Source organism: Tachysurus fulvidraco, chromosome 4 (assembly GCF_022655615.1).
Source record: "Tachysurus fulvidraco isolate hzauxx_2018 chromosome 4, HZAU_PFXX_2.0, whole genome shotgun sequence".
Taxonomy (NCBI): Eukaryota; Metazoa; Chordata; class Actinopteri; order Siluriformes; family Bagridae; genus Tachysurus; species Tachysurus fulvidraco.
Window position 1 is genome coordinate 27,445,489 of NC_062521.1, and position 18,217 is coordinate 27,463,705.

The window sequence follows — 18,217 nt, forward strand, 5'->3', positions numbered from 1 at the left end:
ATGTTATGCCATAAATACCTATGCAAAAAATCCTTAAAAAAAAGCTACTTTCATCGTGTCCTGTTAGGGATCATCACAGCAAATCAATTCAGAAAAACCATACAGAAAAAATATGGACTAAAATATGGTTTTAAAACTGAATAAAAAGGGATTCTGATAAGCCAATCAGAATTCTGTGAGGGAGACAGGAAGTAGGATACAGAAGAATTTCATTTTATTTCCCTGATTCATTTATTAAAGTGAATGTGTGCCTAAGAGCAGAAATTCATATTAATTGTGTATGTTTCTAGACATCTGGAATGGCCAGTTGAAGGCTTCATCCTCATTGTAATGAGCTGATATGAAATGTAAGTCATTCTGGATAAGGTTGACTGCTAAATGTCATAAAAAAATATGGGCTAAGGGGTTTTGAATTTTGTTTTGGGAGCCAACATTACAAATGATAAAGGAGTCCAAAAAGGCAACAAACACAGAATAAACAACACCAGTCATAATCTCTCTCTCTCTCTCTCTCTCTCTCTCTCACACACACACACACACACACACACACACACACACACACACACACACACACACTGATCCTGCTGAAACAGTTTTTTTGCTTGGGGGTTGGAAATGTCACTCGCCTGTCTTCAAAACTTGAGATCCCTGAAAATGTGTCTTATACTGTGTTTTTTTGGGGCACTCTACCTCTGCCATGGGCCATGATGGCGCTCCTGTTTCTAGATACACTGTTCGTGAGAAGATATAAAAGCCCCGCCCACACTGACAACTGATTGGTTGACTTACCGAAGCAGGCCAATCAGAATGCTCTCTGTCTTACATGCGCTTATTGACGCACACACGCACACTAGCACATACGCGCAAGGTCTCTCGCTCCCCTCCACTCTCTGCCGTGCGTGCGCTACAAGGTTTGGAGCACAATCTCTGTCGCGCATGCGCGCCCTTGCTCGCTCGCTCTAGATTCCGGGAGATTTTAACTAATTTGCGGGCATCAGGGAGCCGCTATCAATATGCAGGAGACTTACGGAACTTTCGGGACACTTGGGATGTCTGATCATTAAGTAAGATGTCACTTTTGAATATTATATTTGCAACAACAGTCTTGATGCTAAAGGTAAACATGTCTTTTTTTTAGGCAGTGTTCGGTTGTTTTGGAAATGCATTTAATGATTGTTCAACTTATAATAAATAAATAAATAATTTTGTGAATGGGTTAACTTCCTCAACTTGTTAAATGTAAATTTTGCTTTAACTAAAGTCGATGTTCACTGCTTAATGATTCTTGTTAGACGTTCCTACTAATTGTTGTCGGTGGGGCCTTGAATAGTGGTGCACCGTGTGTGTGTGTGTGTGTGTGTATATATGTATGTGTGTGTTGCTCCTGCTTCGCGCATGCGCATTCAGTAGCACCGTGTGCGCTCTAGGGAACGAGGTGATTTTATTGCATTTATTGTTACTTTTAGCTCAATTATTATTAGGTCAGTAATGATCTCGAAGCTTTTTGTTTTTTCTCGATGCCTGATTGTCCTTTGATTTAGTTTTACAGCCTTTTATGTAAAATAATAAAACAATAAGAAATACACCAAGAAAATAGTGACTTTTCTATTTATTTATTTATTTATTTATTTATTTATTTATTTATTTATTTATTTATGGTGTTGAGTGTAGCATTTCTTTGATAAATATACCAAAGTGTGCCGTGTGGTATTTAAACATTATTTTAGAAGCTTATTCAGATAATACTGGCAAATTAAACCTACAGTATATATTGATCACAGCTGGTACTGGTAGTTGATGTGATGTGTATTAGGTTTAGCAGTAAAATATGAAATGTTGATGTAGCTGAAGTTACATAATAATTTCTAATATTTTGTTGTCCATACCTCTCTCCAGTCACTCTGAATATCTTTCTATGGTTCTAGCTGTTTACTTGTCACACCCGAGACTCAGACGATGGTGTTAATAGTCTAATGGCTGTGAAATGACTTGTTGTTGAACTGTTTTTGTCCTTAGGTGTACACTAAAAGGAGACACACTTTTGTCATTTTAGTTGAGGTCCTCACTGAGAAGACTGCTGTGAAATGACTGGGATTTAAGATTGAGATCTCTTCAACCTGGTAAGTTTTTTCTTTCTTTCTATGAAGAAATAATGCTTTTAAATTGAATTGCATTTATTAAGTAACTAGTATCAGGTACTGTCACTTTTTAAAGCCTTGTGGTTAGATACTAACCTCCAGCCTCCATCTGGTTGCTACCGCTTGTATGGGTGCATTCGTAGGTGCGCCTTTGACCTTTTTGATTATTCCTTGCTTTTCTAAGTCTTTAACTGTTTTTCTTATGGACTCTATAGCTTATTTTGTGAATATTGTATTGTCTTGGATGACTTGGGGTTCCTCCTATTATGGTAGCAGTATGTTCAGGGCCCATTACTTTTATATCCCTTTGGATTTTTTTTTGTTATTTTTTCTAATCTCTCTTGGTCAAGCTTAGTTTCTTTAAGAATTCTTTCTATCTCCTTTTTCCTGATCTACTTTGGTATAGCCCTTTACGTGTTTCCCATTTTTTCGGGCTAAGGGGTTTTCTTGGGCTTTTATGACCTCAGTTCCTTCTAAATCATACACCTCTTTTTCTTTTATTTCACCATCATATGCCTCATATTTCTAGCCTCCTTTTGGGATACTGTGGATACATCAGCTACCGTGTCAATTCTGTATTCCATATTTTCTATACTAGTTTTTCGTTGACCTCCCTCTTCCTGGACACCTTCTTTATCGAGGACATCTCTCAGTTCCCTACAGGAGGCCGACTCTTCCTCAATTCAGTCAATCAATCAATTTGGCTCCTGCGATGGGTAGGGGGGTGTCCCATCCCTGTGCGTTGAGCCGACCAGATGAACTAGTTGTTTCCAGCACTGACGGTCTTGTGCCAGCTGCTCTGAATCCTCTGTAACAACTCCTTGTTGTTGAAGGTCGTCCGCAAGGACGTCAAGCCATCGGGTGCGGGGTTTACCTCGTGGTCGTCTCCAGCCTGCAGCCCTCGGATCAAACTGGAGAATAGCTCTCGTCGGATGGTCAGAAGGGAGACGGAGGAAATGGCCAAGTCAGCGGGTGCGACGTTGTGCGGCCAGGGAGGATGCTCTGGGCTGGCACGTGCGGTCTCTAAGCATTTGATTGGAAACCCGCTGGGGCCACCTGATGTTCTCAATGGTTCTGAGAGCCCTGCTATCAAAGCCATCTAATCTTGCAGCCAGTGTCTTGTTTAAGGGCCAAGTCTCCGAGCCATATAGCAGGATGGAGAGTACTGCCGAGTTGTAAATCCGGAGCTTCGTCTTGCGTGAGATATTCTGGTGCCGCCAGAGTGGTTTCCAGAGAGACTGCAGAGCTGACGCAGCCAGGGCTCTTCTGCGGGTAATCTCTGGTTTTATGTCCCCATTGTCTGTCACTATGGATCCCAGATACACAAAATTCTTGACAAGTTCCCCAAAGTCATTGCCAGGCCACAGGGAAGGTGGATGTGGTCTGTCACCGACATACATGAACTTGGTTTTTGTCCAGCTTACCTGGAGGCCAAGCTTCTCCGCCTCTTCACTGTATATGGCCAGAGCATCTCTCAGCTGACTGTAGGACGTGCTGAGCAGGATGGTGTCATCAGCGTACTCCAGGTCAGTCAGGTGGTAGTTGCCGAAGGACACACCGGGGACAGACGATATCGTGAAGTGTGGCAGACGGTATCGAAGGCAGACTTCAGATCTATGAATCCGATGTAAAGATGACTATCTTTACGGAATTCATAGGTCTTCTCTATCAGCAAGCGAACGGTGGAGATTTGGTCTATTGTAGAGCGATTAGGCATGAAGCCGGCCTGCTGGAGACGGCGGCTGCTTCTAATGGCTGGAGAGCACGAGTAAGCAAGATCCTGGTAAAGAGCTTGCCGGGGATGGAGAGAAGGGTAATGCCTCTGTGGTTGCCGCAGACTAGCCTGTCACCCTTACGTTTCCAGAAGGGCAAGATGACTCCCCTGGTCCAGTCGCTGGGGAGCCTCTCTGTCTCCCACACCTCATTGAATATGCGGGTAAGCCACTCGACAATGCTTTCACTGCCTGACTTTAGCATCCCTGCGGTAATTGCACATATGCCAGGGGATTTCCTGTTGTTAAGTTTCCCCAGGGCAGCTCGCACTTTCTCAGGTGTGACAGGGCTTGTACTGCAGGCAACAATAGGGGCTGCAGCATTAGCGGCCAATGAGATGGTGGGATAGGCCGGGGAGGTGCCATGCTGCAGAAGGAGGCTGAAGTGCTCTTTCCAGCGTTCGAGGCAGTTTGCTTTAGTTGCTATAAGGTTGCCATCAGAATCTTTCACCAGGGCTGTCTTAATGCGGGGGCCATTACGGGCTTGGCGCAGCAGACTGAAAACATGGCTCTTGTTATTATTGGCCGCGGACTCTAGGTGTTTAGCTTCTGCTTGCCAGAACTTCTCTTTATCCTCGGATATAGCCACATTGCGTTGGCGGTTCAGTCGCCGATACTCTGTCAGGTCACCTCAGAGATGGGCCTCACGTCGCCGGTCGATGAAGTTAAGTGTCCTCTCCGATATCCAGGGCTTTTTCGGGGGAGGTCGAAAGTGTCCGAAGACATTGTGAGCTGACTGGATGATACTTTCCTTGAAGGTCTGCCAGTCGTTCACCTTGTCTTTAGCCAGGTTATAAAAGGTGCGGCGGATGGCGCAACTGAAGTCTGTGGCGATGTTTGGGTCACTGAGTAGAGAGGAGTCCAGGCGGGGCAGAGTCTTGGTGTGCTGGTTGGCTCGCAGCTTTAACTTGAGACGGGCCACCAGCAGGCGATGGCCTGTTTTGCCAAGCTCTGCTCCTCGGTACACACGGCAGTTGGTGACAATCGACTTCCAACGTCGAGAGATGAGGATATGGTCCAGCGCTTTCCAGGTTCTGCCATCTGAGCTGTACCATGTCCAGTAACGGATGATACCTGGGACCAGGTATCAGCGACACAGAGGTTATTATGGTGGCAGAGAAGGAGAAGGCAGACTCTTCCTAGCGTTTCTTAATTACTTGAAGTTTCTTAGTAGAAGTTGGTTTTGGGGCTGTTTTATTTTTCTTGTTCTAATATTCTGTTTCGTTTTTTAGGGGTCATTTTTTTCCATTTTTCTGGATCAATCTAATCACTACTCTTTCTCCCATCAGACTTAGCAGGACTTTTACTATGTGGGGTTGGTTTATATGTATTTCTCTTTATGATCTGGAGATAGTGGATAATGGGTTTTCTGATCATAAATGTTTTATGTTTTCTATTCCTACATTATCAAACTCCTTGCTATTTAAAAGGCAGGTGCGTAAATCACGATTAATCAATTCTACTGCTAGTACAGTTTTCTCATCAGCTTTTTGTGTTATGCAAGCTATGGATGCAAACCAGTATGAGTTAAGTGCAGATGAACTTTTGTTAGAGTTGAATTCTACATTTGTGAATGTTTTAAACACAGTAGTTCCTGTAAAGATCTTAAAACCTAATCCAAGAGCTGAGCCATGGATTGATGAGAAAATGTGCTCCTTTAGGCAGTCCTAAAGAGCAGAGCGTAGATGGAAGAAAGTTAAGCTTCATGTCTCCATGAATTATTAAGGGAGTCATTGTTAAAATACCAAAGGGCTTTGAGAGCAGCAAGATCCAGCTATTTTTTGAAACTCATTACTAAAAATTATCATAGACCAAGAACTCTTTTTACTGTTTTTAACTCTATTTTAAATCCACCCATTTATGAGTACCCTGCAGCATCAAAGACTCTGTGTGATGATTTTCTGACATTTTTTGTCAGTAAGATTAGTTACATCAGATCGGGACACTTTTGTCCTGCTTACCCCTCTATCTCTCTCTGGCTTGTATGACAGAGTTCAAGCAATTCGAACCTACAGTATTTTCCGCACCATAAGGCGCACCGGATTATAAGGCGCAGTCTCAATGACGGGGTCTATTTCTGTACTTAACCCATACGTAAGGTGCACCGTATTATAAGGCGCATGCTAAAACATACGATCCACAAAAAAAAGTAACAGAAGCAAAACCGTGAGTTTAGTTGAACTTTATTCTACTGTTTAACAACACACACATTATTTTTTAATCAATCTTCTCCCACAAATCCAACAAAGTCCTTATCTACTGTGTCTTCTTAACATGGCACAGTACATTTTCTTGCTTCCGCCACTTCCGAACCATAGATTCATTGATGTTAAATTCTTTCAGCTGCTCTATTCCCATTTACAACCGCGTAACTGATAGCCTGTAGTTTGAATTGTGCCTCGTAAGCATCTGATTTTTATTGGCGGATGGCAAACCAACTTAAGGTGCATTTACCGCCACCTACTGGACTGGAGTGTGGAGCGCATAATGGTTAGGAAGGAACAAATGTTGTTTTGCAACATACCGGTAGTATACCTACCGGACGCGTGGCGAAGGTAAGCCCTCTGATTCTTTTATCGCTGCCATCGTACGTAGTGTATGTATTACGTCCCTGTGTTAGCGGGAAATGGTCCGACATTCAATCAAGCGGAGCGCTTACCAAAGTCGCACAACAACATTTTTCCAGATTTTTGGAACTCGGTGCACACTTAAGTTGCACGAAAATTTAAGGCTTTTAGGTGCGCCTTATAGTGCGGAAAATACTGTATTTCTCTTTCTCATCTACAAGAAATAGTGGGTCAATTAAAGCCATAGGGCTCCACTATGGATGCCATCCCCTCATTTCATTTGGGACCATATCTTTTAAATATTATAAATCGATGTCTTAAAACTTGCATAGTACCAGAAGAGTTAAAACATGCTTTAGTTCGGCCATTGTTAAAGAAACCATTGTTAAAGAAATTTGTGTTTTGGCTAAGTTTAGACCTGTTTCTAATTTGCCTTTTATTTCAAAGATTCTAGAGAAGACAGTGTTGCAACAATTGCAGAGTCTTTTGGATAAAAATAAGGTATTTAACTTTCAATAAGGTTTTAAAAAATACCATTCGACAGAGACTACATTCCTGGAGGTTCTTAATGATGTGTTAATTGCTGCTGATTCTGGGGTTTGTACCATACTTGTACTGCTAGATCTGAGTGCGGCTTTCGATACGATAGATCATTGCATTCTTCTTGCTGGCTTGGATTGTTGTGTTTTTATCAAAGGATCTGCCCTTAAATGGTTTAAATCTTATGTCAAATTTTAAGTTCTGTGTTAATATTGGGGAATATACGTCAGAGGCTGCTGTACTATCTTGTGGTGTTCCTCAGGGATCTATTTTAGCTCTCATTCTTTTAACATTATATATGTTCCCATTATGGTCTATTTTCAGGAAACATGGGCTGTTGTTCCATTGCTATGTGGATGACACTCAAGTTTATTTACCCCTAAAACCTAATCTTGATGGGCTGGAAACAGGTCCTGCTTATCTGATGTGAAAGCTTGGTTATCTTTAAATGTTCTCAATTTTAATGAAAATAAAACTGAAATAATAGTTTTTGGTTCAGTTAACTCTCCTAGCCAAATAACACTAGGTAATTTAACTGTTTCTGCAAAGCCTTGGGTATAGAACTTGGACTTTGTTTTTGATGATGGCTTAAAATTTGATAGGCAGATAAATTCAGTGGTCAAATCCTGTTTTTTTTCAGCTTCATTTTTTAGCTAAAGTTAAACATGTTTTATATTTTAATAACTTTGAAAGAATAATTTATGCATTTTAACATCAAGGCTGGACTATTGTAACTCACTGTACTACGGGAGTACAGTCAAACAGCGTTATCCCGAATACAGATGGTACAAAATGCGGCGGCAAGACTTCTGACATGCACTTAAAAACGAGACCATATTACTCCTGTACTACATTCTCTGCACTGGTTGCTGGTACGATATTGTGTTGATTTTTAAAATTCTTCTATTAGTATTTAAATCTTTAAACAGTTTGGTGCCTCCTTATCATGCTGATTTACTGACAGAACTTCGTCCAGTTGTGTGTCTCCGGTCATCTAATCAGAGACTGCTAGCAATTCCGAAATCAAAGCTGAAAAGTAGGGGTGATCGTGCCTTTTCGGTAGCTGCTCTCAGACTGTGGAATGCGTTGCCTATTAGCATTAGATTTTCTCCTTCCATATCGGTTTTTAAAGTTAGGTTAAAAACCTAATTTTTTGAATCAGCATATGGTCCAGGATGAAATTATATTTTCCTTTTTTTTTTTTAAAACTATTTACTTTTTTACAATTTTATTGTACTGTATTGTGTGTCTGTGTTCTATGTTAAATAAATAAATATTTATTTATTTATTTATTTATTTATTTTTTCTATTATTGATCTTTATTGATTTTGCATTGATGTGAAGCACACTGCTCCACTGGTGTTGTGTGTAGTTGTGCTATAGAAATAAAATTGATATTGACATTGACCACTGGCACTCACATAGCATAATGAATGTCCCAGAAGGCATTTAAGCCCCGTTCACACTGCAGGTAAAAGTGGCCCAAATCTGATTTTTTCGGGGTCAAGTGACCAGGTCAGACTTCTTCAGGAGCAGTGTGAACACTCAAATCTAGCCCAGATCTGATTTTTTCCAATGTGGCCGCAGTGTGAACACCCAAGGGGGATTTGATGTGACTTTTACTTCAATCTACATTGACATTCGTCACAATTATGCGCCGGCGAGTACACACACAAACGTGACTACGCCTACGAAATGGACCAAATAATCAAAAGTTGCCCTCGACATCCGAAAATCTTCAAAATACTGCATCTCTGTGCTGCCATTACACAAACATTTAGAAAGAAAAGCGAAAATGCTTACTTCCTCCATAACCTCGCCAACTTTAGCGCAACTGCGTGCAGCGTGTGACGTCATTGTTATTGTTCGTTTGCGCATGTGGGTCAGTTCGAAACAGCAAACAGTTCACACTGGTATCTGATATAGGCCACATTTTAAAAGGTAATGTGAACAGCCAAACAAAAAAATCTGAGCAAAATATCCGAATTGAGCATTAAGACTTGCAGTGTGAATGTGGCCTTTGAAACGTAGGTGCTCCCGGAGGAACTGTTCTGTCTCCATTTCTTTTCACCCACTACACTTTGTTTTTCCAGCACAGCACAAAGCATATTCAGACTGGAGAGCACATTTTGCCCCATTTTTGAGTTTGTTAAACTTTTCTTATGTCTATATAGTGACATAGTTGGGGTCCTCACACACAAGACTGCAGTGAATTTACTTGGATAAAAAACAAAAAAAGAAGATTTTTTTTCTTCCTTTTTTTTAATAAAATATATTCATGCATTTACTAATAACATGAATAAATATTTAAAAATTAATGTGACTTTGCAATTGACAATTTGCATTTTTTTGCTTATTCTGTCACTTAACGCTACCTATACCAGTAGATAAAAATATATAGTATAGTTGGGTGTATAAATACTGAATAAAAAAAAACAAACTTTTTCCTGATTTTAGGTAATACATTTAATAAGGCTTCTTCCCAGTGAAACTGAAATGTACTTCTATAACAAAATATATTGCTCACTTTATTTCTACCTTCCAAAAAAATAGCATAGCATTTATTTAATAAATGCACCACAATACGACTAATGTGACATCTAAACTTTATTTTAGAAGCTGATTCAGATAGTACTAGCAAATTCAACATATATGTTGATCACAACTGGTAGTGTGACTCAAATTCCTCTCTATTGTAACAAAGGATTAATGTATTTTGCACATTTGCTTTTGCTTGTCAGTTTGTGAGGTTCTCACTGAGAAGACTGCTGTGAATTTACTGGGATTTAAGAAAAAGATAACTTCTACTTGGTAAGTTTTCCTTCTTTAAGTAAATAAATAATTTTAAAAACTATATTTGTCTGATTAAACTTATAGTCCAAATATGCAATCCCAATGAAAACATTTTTCTTTATTTACAAAAATGTAAGTTAAATAACTGTTTAAGAAGAACAAAGAAATTGTTTTTTTTTTAATATATTATTTAGGAAATGTCAAGTATATTACTTTTATATATTATATTTACAAGAATAGTCTTGATGCTGAAGGTAGATGGTTAGTTTTGCACATGTACTGTAAGGTGCCACAGGTTGTATCCTAGGTCATCTGGTCATTCCTGAAATTGGGTTGCTTTGTATGTATTCTAATATTGGATGGTTCTTGTATTAGAAAAAGTAATTATATCTTACATAGTATTGCTAAACGAAAAAAGTTAGCCAGAAAATGGTTCTAGATGTGTACCTGCCACACCCCAGACTCAGAACATAATGTGGTAGTAGTTGGCTAATGGCTGTGAAATTGCCTGTTGTTGGACTGTGTCTTTGACCTTAGGTGTATTTAAATGAATACAATATTCAAAATTGAGTATAATTTCTTTGTGCACCAAATTGTGTCTCCACAATTAAAAACTATATTTGCCTGATTCCAATAAATAAATAAATAAATAAATAAATAAATAAATAAATAAATGGGTTAAACTTAGAATAGTCTAAGCATGCAATCCCAATAAAACTGGTTAATAGAAATTACATTACATAAATTATTTAATTCATATTAATTACATTAATATGAATTAAATAACTGTTTAAAAATAAATAAATAAGGATTTTTTTTATATTCTTTAAAAAATGTCAAGTATGATATTACTTTAGAATATTGTATTTACAAGAATAGACTTTATGCTGAAAGATGGTAGATGGTCACTTATTCAGTTACTGAATTTTTATGTCATTAGTGTTGCTAAAGAAACAAAGTGGCTAACAAATGGCTAGAAACCATGAAACAGGCAAATAAATAGACATAACCTTGAAACTCTTGTTGTTAGTTCTATTTTTGAGGGAGCTTTATATGTTTACCTGAACGCAGATAGCATAAGTTTTGGCCTTGTTTATTTACTTGCCACTTTTCAGTTTCTGTGACTGATGAATAAAGCACAGGATACTTGTTTATTTAATCTAAGATGTTTTGTCTACCATTCTGCTACAGAGTGAAACGTAATCGTCTGGCAGTCTTCACACAATTAATCACCACAGAGGGATTAGCGCAGAATGGACAAGAACAGAATTCACTACTGCTCAGAGTGTGGAAAGAGTTTTTTAACTCGGACTATACTAAAAATACACATGCGTGTTCACACAGGAGAGAAACCATATTGCTGTTCACAATGTGGATGGAGTTTTAGACAACTAAGTCACCTAAACAGACATCAGCGCATTCACACAGGACTGAAGCCATATCAGTGTTCACAATGTTGGAAGAGTTTTACACAACCAAGTGCTTTAAAAATTCACGAGCGTATTCACACTGGAGAGAAACCATATAGCTGCTCATACTGCGGAAAGAGTTTTACAGAATCACGTTCTTTGAAAAAGCACAAGCGCATTCACACTGGAGAGAAGCCCTATAGCTGCTCACACTGCAAAAAAAGTTTTACAGAATCAAGTTCTTTGAGAAGGCACCAGCGCATTCACACTGGAGTGAAACCGTATTACTGCTCACACTGTGGAAAGAGTTTTACAGGATCAATTTATTTGAAAAAGCACATGCACATTCACACTGAAGAGAAGCCCTATAGCTGCTCACACTGTGGAAAAAGTTTTACAGAATCGAGTACTTTGAAAAAACACCAGCGCATTCACACTGGAGTGAAACCGTATTACTGCTCACACTGTGGAAAGAGTTTTAGAGGATCAGTTTATTTGAAAAAGCACCAGCGCATTCACACTGGAGAGAAGCCCTATAGCTGCTCACACTGTGGAAAGAGTTTTACAAGATCAGATTATTTGAAAACGCACCTGCTCATTCACACTGGAGAGAAGCCCTATAGCTGCTCACACTGTGGAAAGAGTTTTACACAGTCAAGTAATTTGAAAAAGCACCAGCGCATTCACACTGGATGAAGCCATATGACTGCTCACTATGTGGGAAGAGCTTTACAACTTCATCTTATTTGAAATAGCACCAATTTATTGACACAGGAGTGAAGCTACATTACTGTTCATACTGTGGAACGAGTTAAAAATGTTCATATAATTTGAATAAAGCACCAGCTTATTCACAATGGAGAAAAATATATTGCTGATGACAATATTAAGTGTTGTAGAGATTTAACTAAGTCATCAGCAGATTTATACAGAAGTACCCCATGCAAAACATATAATGGTGGAGAACACGGACACTGTCAAGAAAGCTTTCAGTTCATATGTATGTTGACAAATGCTTGAAATGTTAATTAATATTAGATATAATAATGTGCAGCAGTTTGTCAATTGGTCAATCCTGAGCTTGGCTTGCTTTGTGTGTTCTTTACAGTGAGGTTTACTCTGGATTTGTCCATCCCCCAGAATGCCAGTAGATGAACTTATTACACTACAATGTTTATAAGCAGTAATGTGTGTGGATGAGCTGTAAAATTGGGGGATATGATTAATAAAAAAAAATTAAATTCTTCTTTGTAAATGTAACTATGTGCTGATTAGGTTAGTTTTACTTATTACATTAAATTACTCATTATTACATTGGTTTTGCTTTATTTACAAAGTGGATACAAAGCTGCCTTCAGTCTTTTAGGTAAATCATGTACCTTATGTGTTATAGTGAATCTTTCAGAGATATTTGAGTTTTTGTCCTTGGTAAATTACCCAAAGTCTTCCACATTATTATATAATCAAAGCACCATAATGGCTATATAGGAAGGACACAGTTTACATTAAAATGTTTTTCAAACCTGAGGTATAGTGGGGTGCTTACGCATCTTTTCAGCCTGAGCCTCAGCCTGGAGAGAGCGTCTGCTTTGGAAAGCATCATGTTTGGTTCCAGTACCCAAGAAGGGATGCCCCAGCAAACTAAATGACTATAGACCACTGGCACTCACATCACTCATAATAAAGGCACATAATGAATGTCCCAGAAGGCAGTTAGAAACATAGGTGCTCCCCAAGGAACTGTTCTGTCTCCTGTTTTAGGAATAGGAGAGAATTGAGTTGTAGGATTCATGAATTCCCCTCGACCCAAAGCTAAAACTCAACCCAAATACACTTTAGGAGACATTCCTGCCCAAAAGCAAAGTGAACAAAAACAAATGTTAAAGGTAAAAAGGAAGAGGCATAGAGAAGCTAAATGGTTTAGGAAAGAGAAACAAAAGCAACTGATGTTTGCTAAAAAAACTTCTGAAAGTAGAAAACTTGGTTAGAAAAAAACAATTGAAAATGAATTAAATTCAATTACAATTCAAATTGCAATAAATGCTACTGCAAGATTGCAGAGGATCAGATGCTGTACCTAGACAGCTGGAAGACGATTTCAACTGGGTAAGAAGATTTATGCGATAAGATTTATTCATCAGAAGTTCAAGAGAGCTCAGATCGCTTTTATTTACATTTGTATGTATCCTTTTTTCTATGGTTGAATGTTGAATGTGGCGAGAAGAAAATAGAACAAGCTGTTCCATATAGCTACAGGATGTTGTAAGACTGGCTGATGTAAATCTCTGATGTGCGAGATATGACGCATTGCATAGACACTGTGTTGCATGAACAAGGGAGGTTTAAGTAATTCAATCACAAAATTATGTAACCAAATGACATTACTATCCTGGACATTGCCAGGCAAATGCAAGGGAAGTGCAGGGCGGATGCTCTGCAAGTGCTCATCCCTAAAAAGAGTACATGAAGTTTGTTGTATTGAATAATGGGTGTGCATTCTAATATAGGCAAGCTTATGCTTAGTTAACACACTACAGTTGCATCGCTTAAGTATTGTGCATCAGAGAACAAATGTAGCCACTTGGCACTTAACACTTGGTTATCGTTTCTTGGTTTTTTTACTATCTTTGCGTTTTAATTACTTTTTCTTTTAGAATTGTTTGATTATTTGAAGGTGATTTTATTTTATTTTCTTTACATATATTACATACACTTATTTGTATTACATTGCTTTCAATAAAAACAAGACCTCCCATTGTGAGGACCCTGAAAAGAAAGGTCTGACTCCTTCATCTTAAGTTCAAAGCATACAGACAAACAAGACTAGGTACCTAGTTGCTGCAAACTAGTCGCTTTTCAGCGAAATTCTCCGTTTATAATCAAAATATGTCATTTTTTGTGTTACCGCTAACTTCCATCCAATAATTAGGCGAATGCATTAAGCATGGGTTTTGGACGCAGCGTAGTATGCCATCTATCAAGCTGATGCCTCGCGTCTCTACTTCTAATGACTTTTTATGGTGGATGGCAAACTTTTGGTACATTCACCACCACCAACTGGACTGGAGTGTGAAGCACTAGTAAGCAGATGACGCCTCACGTCTCAATCATCCTCGTGTCTTTTGACCATTCAGCACTCAGAAGCTAGATAAGGCAATCACCTATTTTTCTGGACATCGGCAATTCTGAGGTAAGTTAACTACGTTTGTTCCTAACTATTTTATGCTTTATAACTTGGGTACTAGTTGCTAAAGTTTGCCAAATCAAGTGTAGACTGTTAGTAAGTCAAGTAAGTTTGTCGTGATACATTTTTAACTAACGTTACCGAATCAAACTTTTACCAATATGTTATCGGTTACTTTTCTTAAATGAGACTGGCTCAATTTTTGCTGCACTGCTCAAGCTCAAATAAAGTGACAGTGCATTGTTTATCGTTTAAATCCTAGTGGATTGACACGAAAAGTCGCATTTTACAATAAAATCATGAATGTGATGGCAAGTGTGTTTTAAACAGTCATGACTTTGAGCAATTTAAAGAAAGCGAAAAAATATTTAAAACACACTGTTGCCAGAATACTGCGCTATCATCTCTGCCCTTGCTAAATGAATCCTCATCTATCTTAATAACCTTAAGAGAAACAGATAAATCTAAAATTTACTGTATGCTTGTACTGTTGGAGGGGAACATGAATGCATCATGCTGTCAAGCACTGAGTGAACCCCCTTTTTTAATCGTAAACTTCAGAGAAACAAATTTGATAATGTGCCATGGGCTTTTTATGTCTATAATTGTGTATTGTGTAAATATGTCTATATCTGTCATTACATGGACCAGAACAGCATGAAAACAATGTGGATTAACAAACTGGCCCTCGTCACTCTCAAATTGCCCATCCCTGCTTTAAACTTAACCATAAACTCTGGCAGATTATTTACATTTGCTGGATATAGTTGGAATTGGCCCTAACATTGTTTAATGATGATGGAAAAGGAGCCATGAATCCAGCTGATATCTGGACAGTTCTTTTGCAGAATGAGAGAGCTCAAAGAGGATGATGCTGTTTATGTAGCACAGATTGAGTCAGGGCTGAGGTGCAAATGGAGCTGGTCCTGGCTGAAATTTTAGATCAAAACAGAGGTGAAAGGAGTGCAGCACAGATTTCCGCTGTCACAGTATTTTAAAAAAATTGACAAGGCATGGTATGCAAAATGCAGCCTCTGCTCAAAAGAAATTAATTACAGCAACAAAGGTTCTCATGCCCTCTTGGCACACTGCCAAACCGAGGTGCACCGGCAAAAAGTGTGCACTATAATGACTACAGGCAGTGTCATTCCGGTCCCAACCCAAAGTGCAGTTGCTCCTAAGGGCCCTGAAGCTATGAGAGAGTGAGTTTGGGTACCTGTACCTACATTTCAGAGAGTTGCTAATGCAGAGGTGTGTATTGACTAAATAGCCTTTCAGTTTTTTGGGTCACTACATTGTAAAGTGATAGGCTACTTGAAATTTGCCATAGTAAATAGTCAGGAGATAGCAATGTGGGATACACATCTAGAGATCAACTACATCAAATACATAATTAAAAGACATAGAGGCTACACTAGCTTTACAATAACATTTCACACATATTAAACCATACAGTCACAGGGTTGTAATAAAAGTTTTAATGATGAAATCTAATAACCTTTTTTTTGTCTGGGCTATGGTTCTCGCTACTCTTGCTGAACATTCACTTCCTTTTACTTTGGCCCCAGTGATGGTGAAGCTGGCCCAAACTCTGGCTGCAAACAAAGTAGCACTGAGTGGATTGAGGCTGTCATGCACATCAGCATCTTACAGGTTCCAAGACACTCAAATTGTACAGAGAATAATTATTTCCAAGAAATTTTGGTAAAAATAGGATTAATAAAAGTGCTGTTTTCACTTAAAACAAATGTTGTCTTTTCCCTTTATGTTCTTGTCAGAGTGCTTCATTTTAAGTTAAAAATTTTCCTTGGGGGGGTTGTTATTTCGAACCTGGTCACCTTTTTCACCTCTTGTGAGTTTGCAGGTATGTAGGTAGAAGAACTTGAAGAGGACCCTTTGAAGATGCTGAGATTTCAGAGGACAGCCCTCTCCAAGGTAAGAAGAGTCTTGATTTATACTGTCTGCCGTGATAGCAGCTTATTCGTGCAAAACACAGGACGCACTCCTAAGTGTGTCTGTCGAAGCTTTGTTTAGGCAGGCCAGGAACATTTGCCACTAAGGTATACGCAGGTCAGTACAATTAAAAAAAAATAATCTAATCAAATTTTATTTGTCACATACACATAAATAGAGGGTACGACATGCAGTGAAATGCTTTATGCATCTGTCCGGTATTTACGGTGTTGAACACTGAAATGTAGTCCACAAACAGCATTTCTGCATAATTCCCTTTTCTGCAGTCCAGGTGGCTCATCGTAGTGTGGAGATGAGCAATGGCGTCCTCAGTAGGGCAGACTGTAGTGGATCCAGTGTGTCTGGTAGTGATGGTCTTTCGAAGCTCTTCATTACTACTGAGGTCAGGGCTACAGGGCGATAATCTTTGAGACAGGTGGGCTGGGGTTTCTTCGGGATAGGAACAAGGGTGGACTATTTGAAGCATGAGGGGAAAACAGACTTTTCCAGTGAAAGGTTGAATATCTCAGTGAACACCGGTGCTAGCTGGTCAGCGCAGGCTTACAGAACCCGACCTGTGATGCCATGTGGTCCTGCTGCCTTTCTGTTATTCACTCTCCTGAATGCCCTCCTCACGTCCTGCTCTGAGATATGTTATATGTAATATGTAACATACTGTATGTAATATGTTTTGTATACTTTTTTTTTTTTTTGCTATGCTACTGAGTGAAATGTAATTGTCTGGCTGTCTTCACACTAAATATCACCACAGAGAGATTTGTGCAGAATGGACAAGGACATGATTCAAAATGTGGGAAGACTTTTGACAAGCCATATATTCTAAAAAAGTAATATGCGCATTCACACAGGAGAGAAACCATATTGCTGGAAAGAAGTTTGCATCTCAAAGTTACTTAAACACACATCAGCATGTTCACGCACAAGAAAAGCTGCATCAATGCTCAGATTGTGGAAAAGGTTTTGCACAACAAAGTCAGTTAAAAATACATCAGCTCATTCCCACTGGAGAGAAGCTGTATCAGTGCACAGAGTGTGGAATAAGTTTTACTGGCAGTCAGTGTCTCAGACAACAAGAGCACATTCACATAGTTGAAAACTGTTTCTGTTTTGAAACAACTATGTGGGAGGAATTGTGTAAACCTCATGGGGAGGAGTTTTGATCTAAATCTATTCTTTAACAGATTTGTTCAGCCACCCTCCCATGCCCCCATCCAGTCCCCTCTGCTGCAACCTCCCTTCTCTGCTTCCACAGCAAGCTGCTCCAGCCCCACCTTTCTCTGCACTGCTATCAGCTCACAGCCTACACACAACACACCTAGCACTTGATGAAGACTATGGAGAGGCTGGTGAGCCCATCAATGGATCCACTTCAGTTTGCCTACCAACTTGGCATTGGAGTGGAAGATGCTGTCATCTTCCTCCTAAATGGGGCTATTTCGCACCTGGAAAAGGCAGGGAGCACAGTGAGAGTCATGTTTTTTGACTTCTCTGATGCTTTTAACACCATCCAACCTGTGGTCCTGAGGGATAAGAGAGTGTAAATGGGCGTGGACCATCATCTGTCTGATTGGATATTAGACTACCTCACAGACCAACCACAGTATGTGAGGACTCGTGACTGTGAGTCTGACATGGTTGTCTGCAACACTGGAGCCCCACAGGGAACGGTTCTGCCCCCGTTCCCCTTCACCATATACACTGCAAACTTCATGTTCAGTTCGGCAAACTGTCACCTGCAGAAGTTCTCTGATGACTCTGCCATCGTCGGTCTGATCACAGACGAAGATGACCGGGAATACGGAGGACTGATCCAGAACTTTGTGGACTGGTGCTGACCGAG

General features: G+C 39.4%; 1 pseudogene; it reads left to right on the top strand.

Annotated features, from left to right (window-relative positions):
* Positions 1 to 846: 846 nt before the first annotated feature.
* Positions 847 to 12,533, top strand: LOC113662925 (annotated as a pseudogene).
* Positions 12,534 to 18,217: the final 5,684 nt, after the last annotated feature.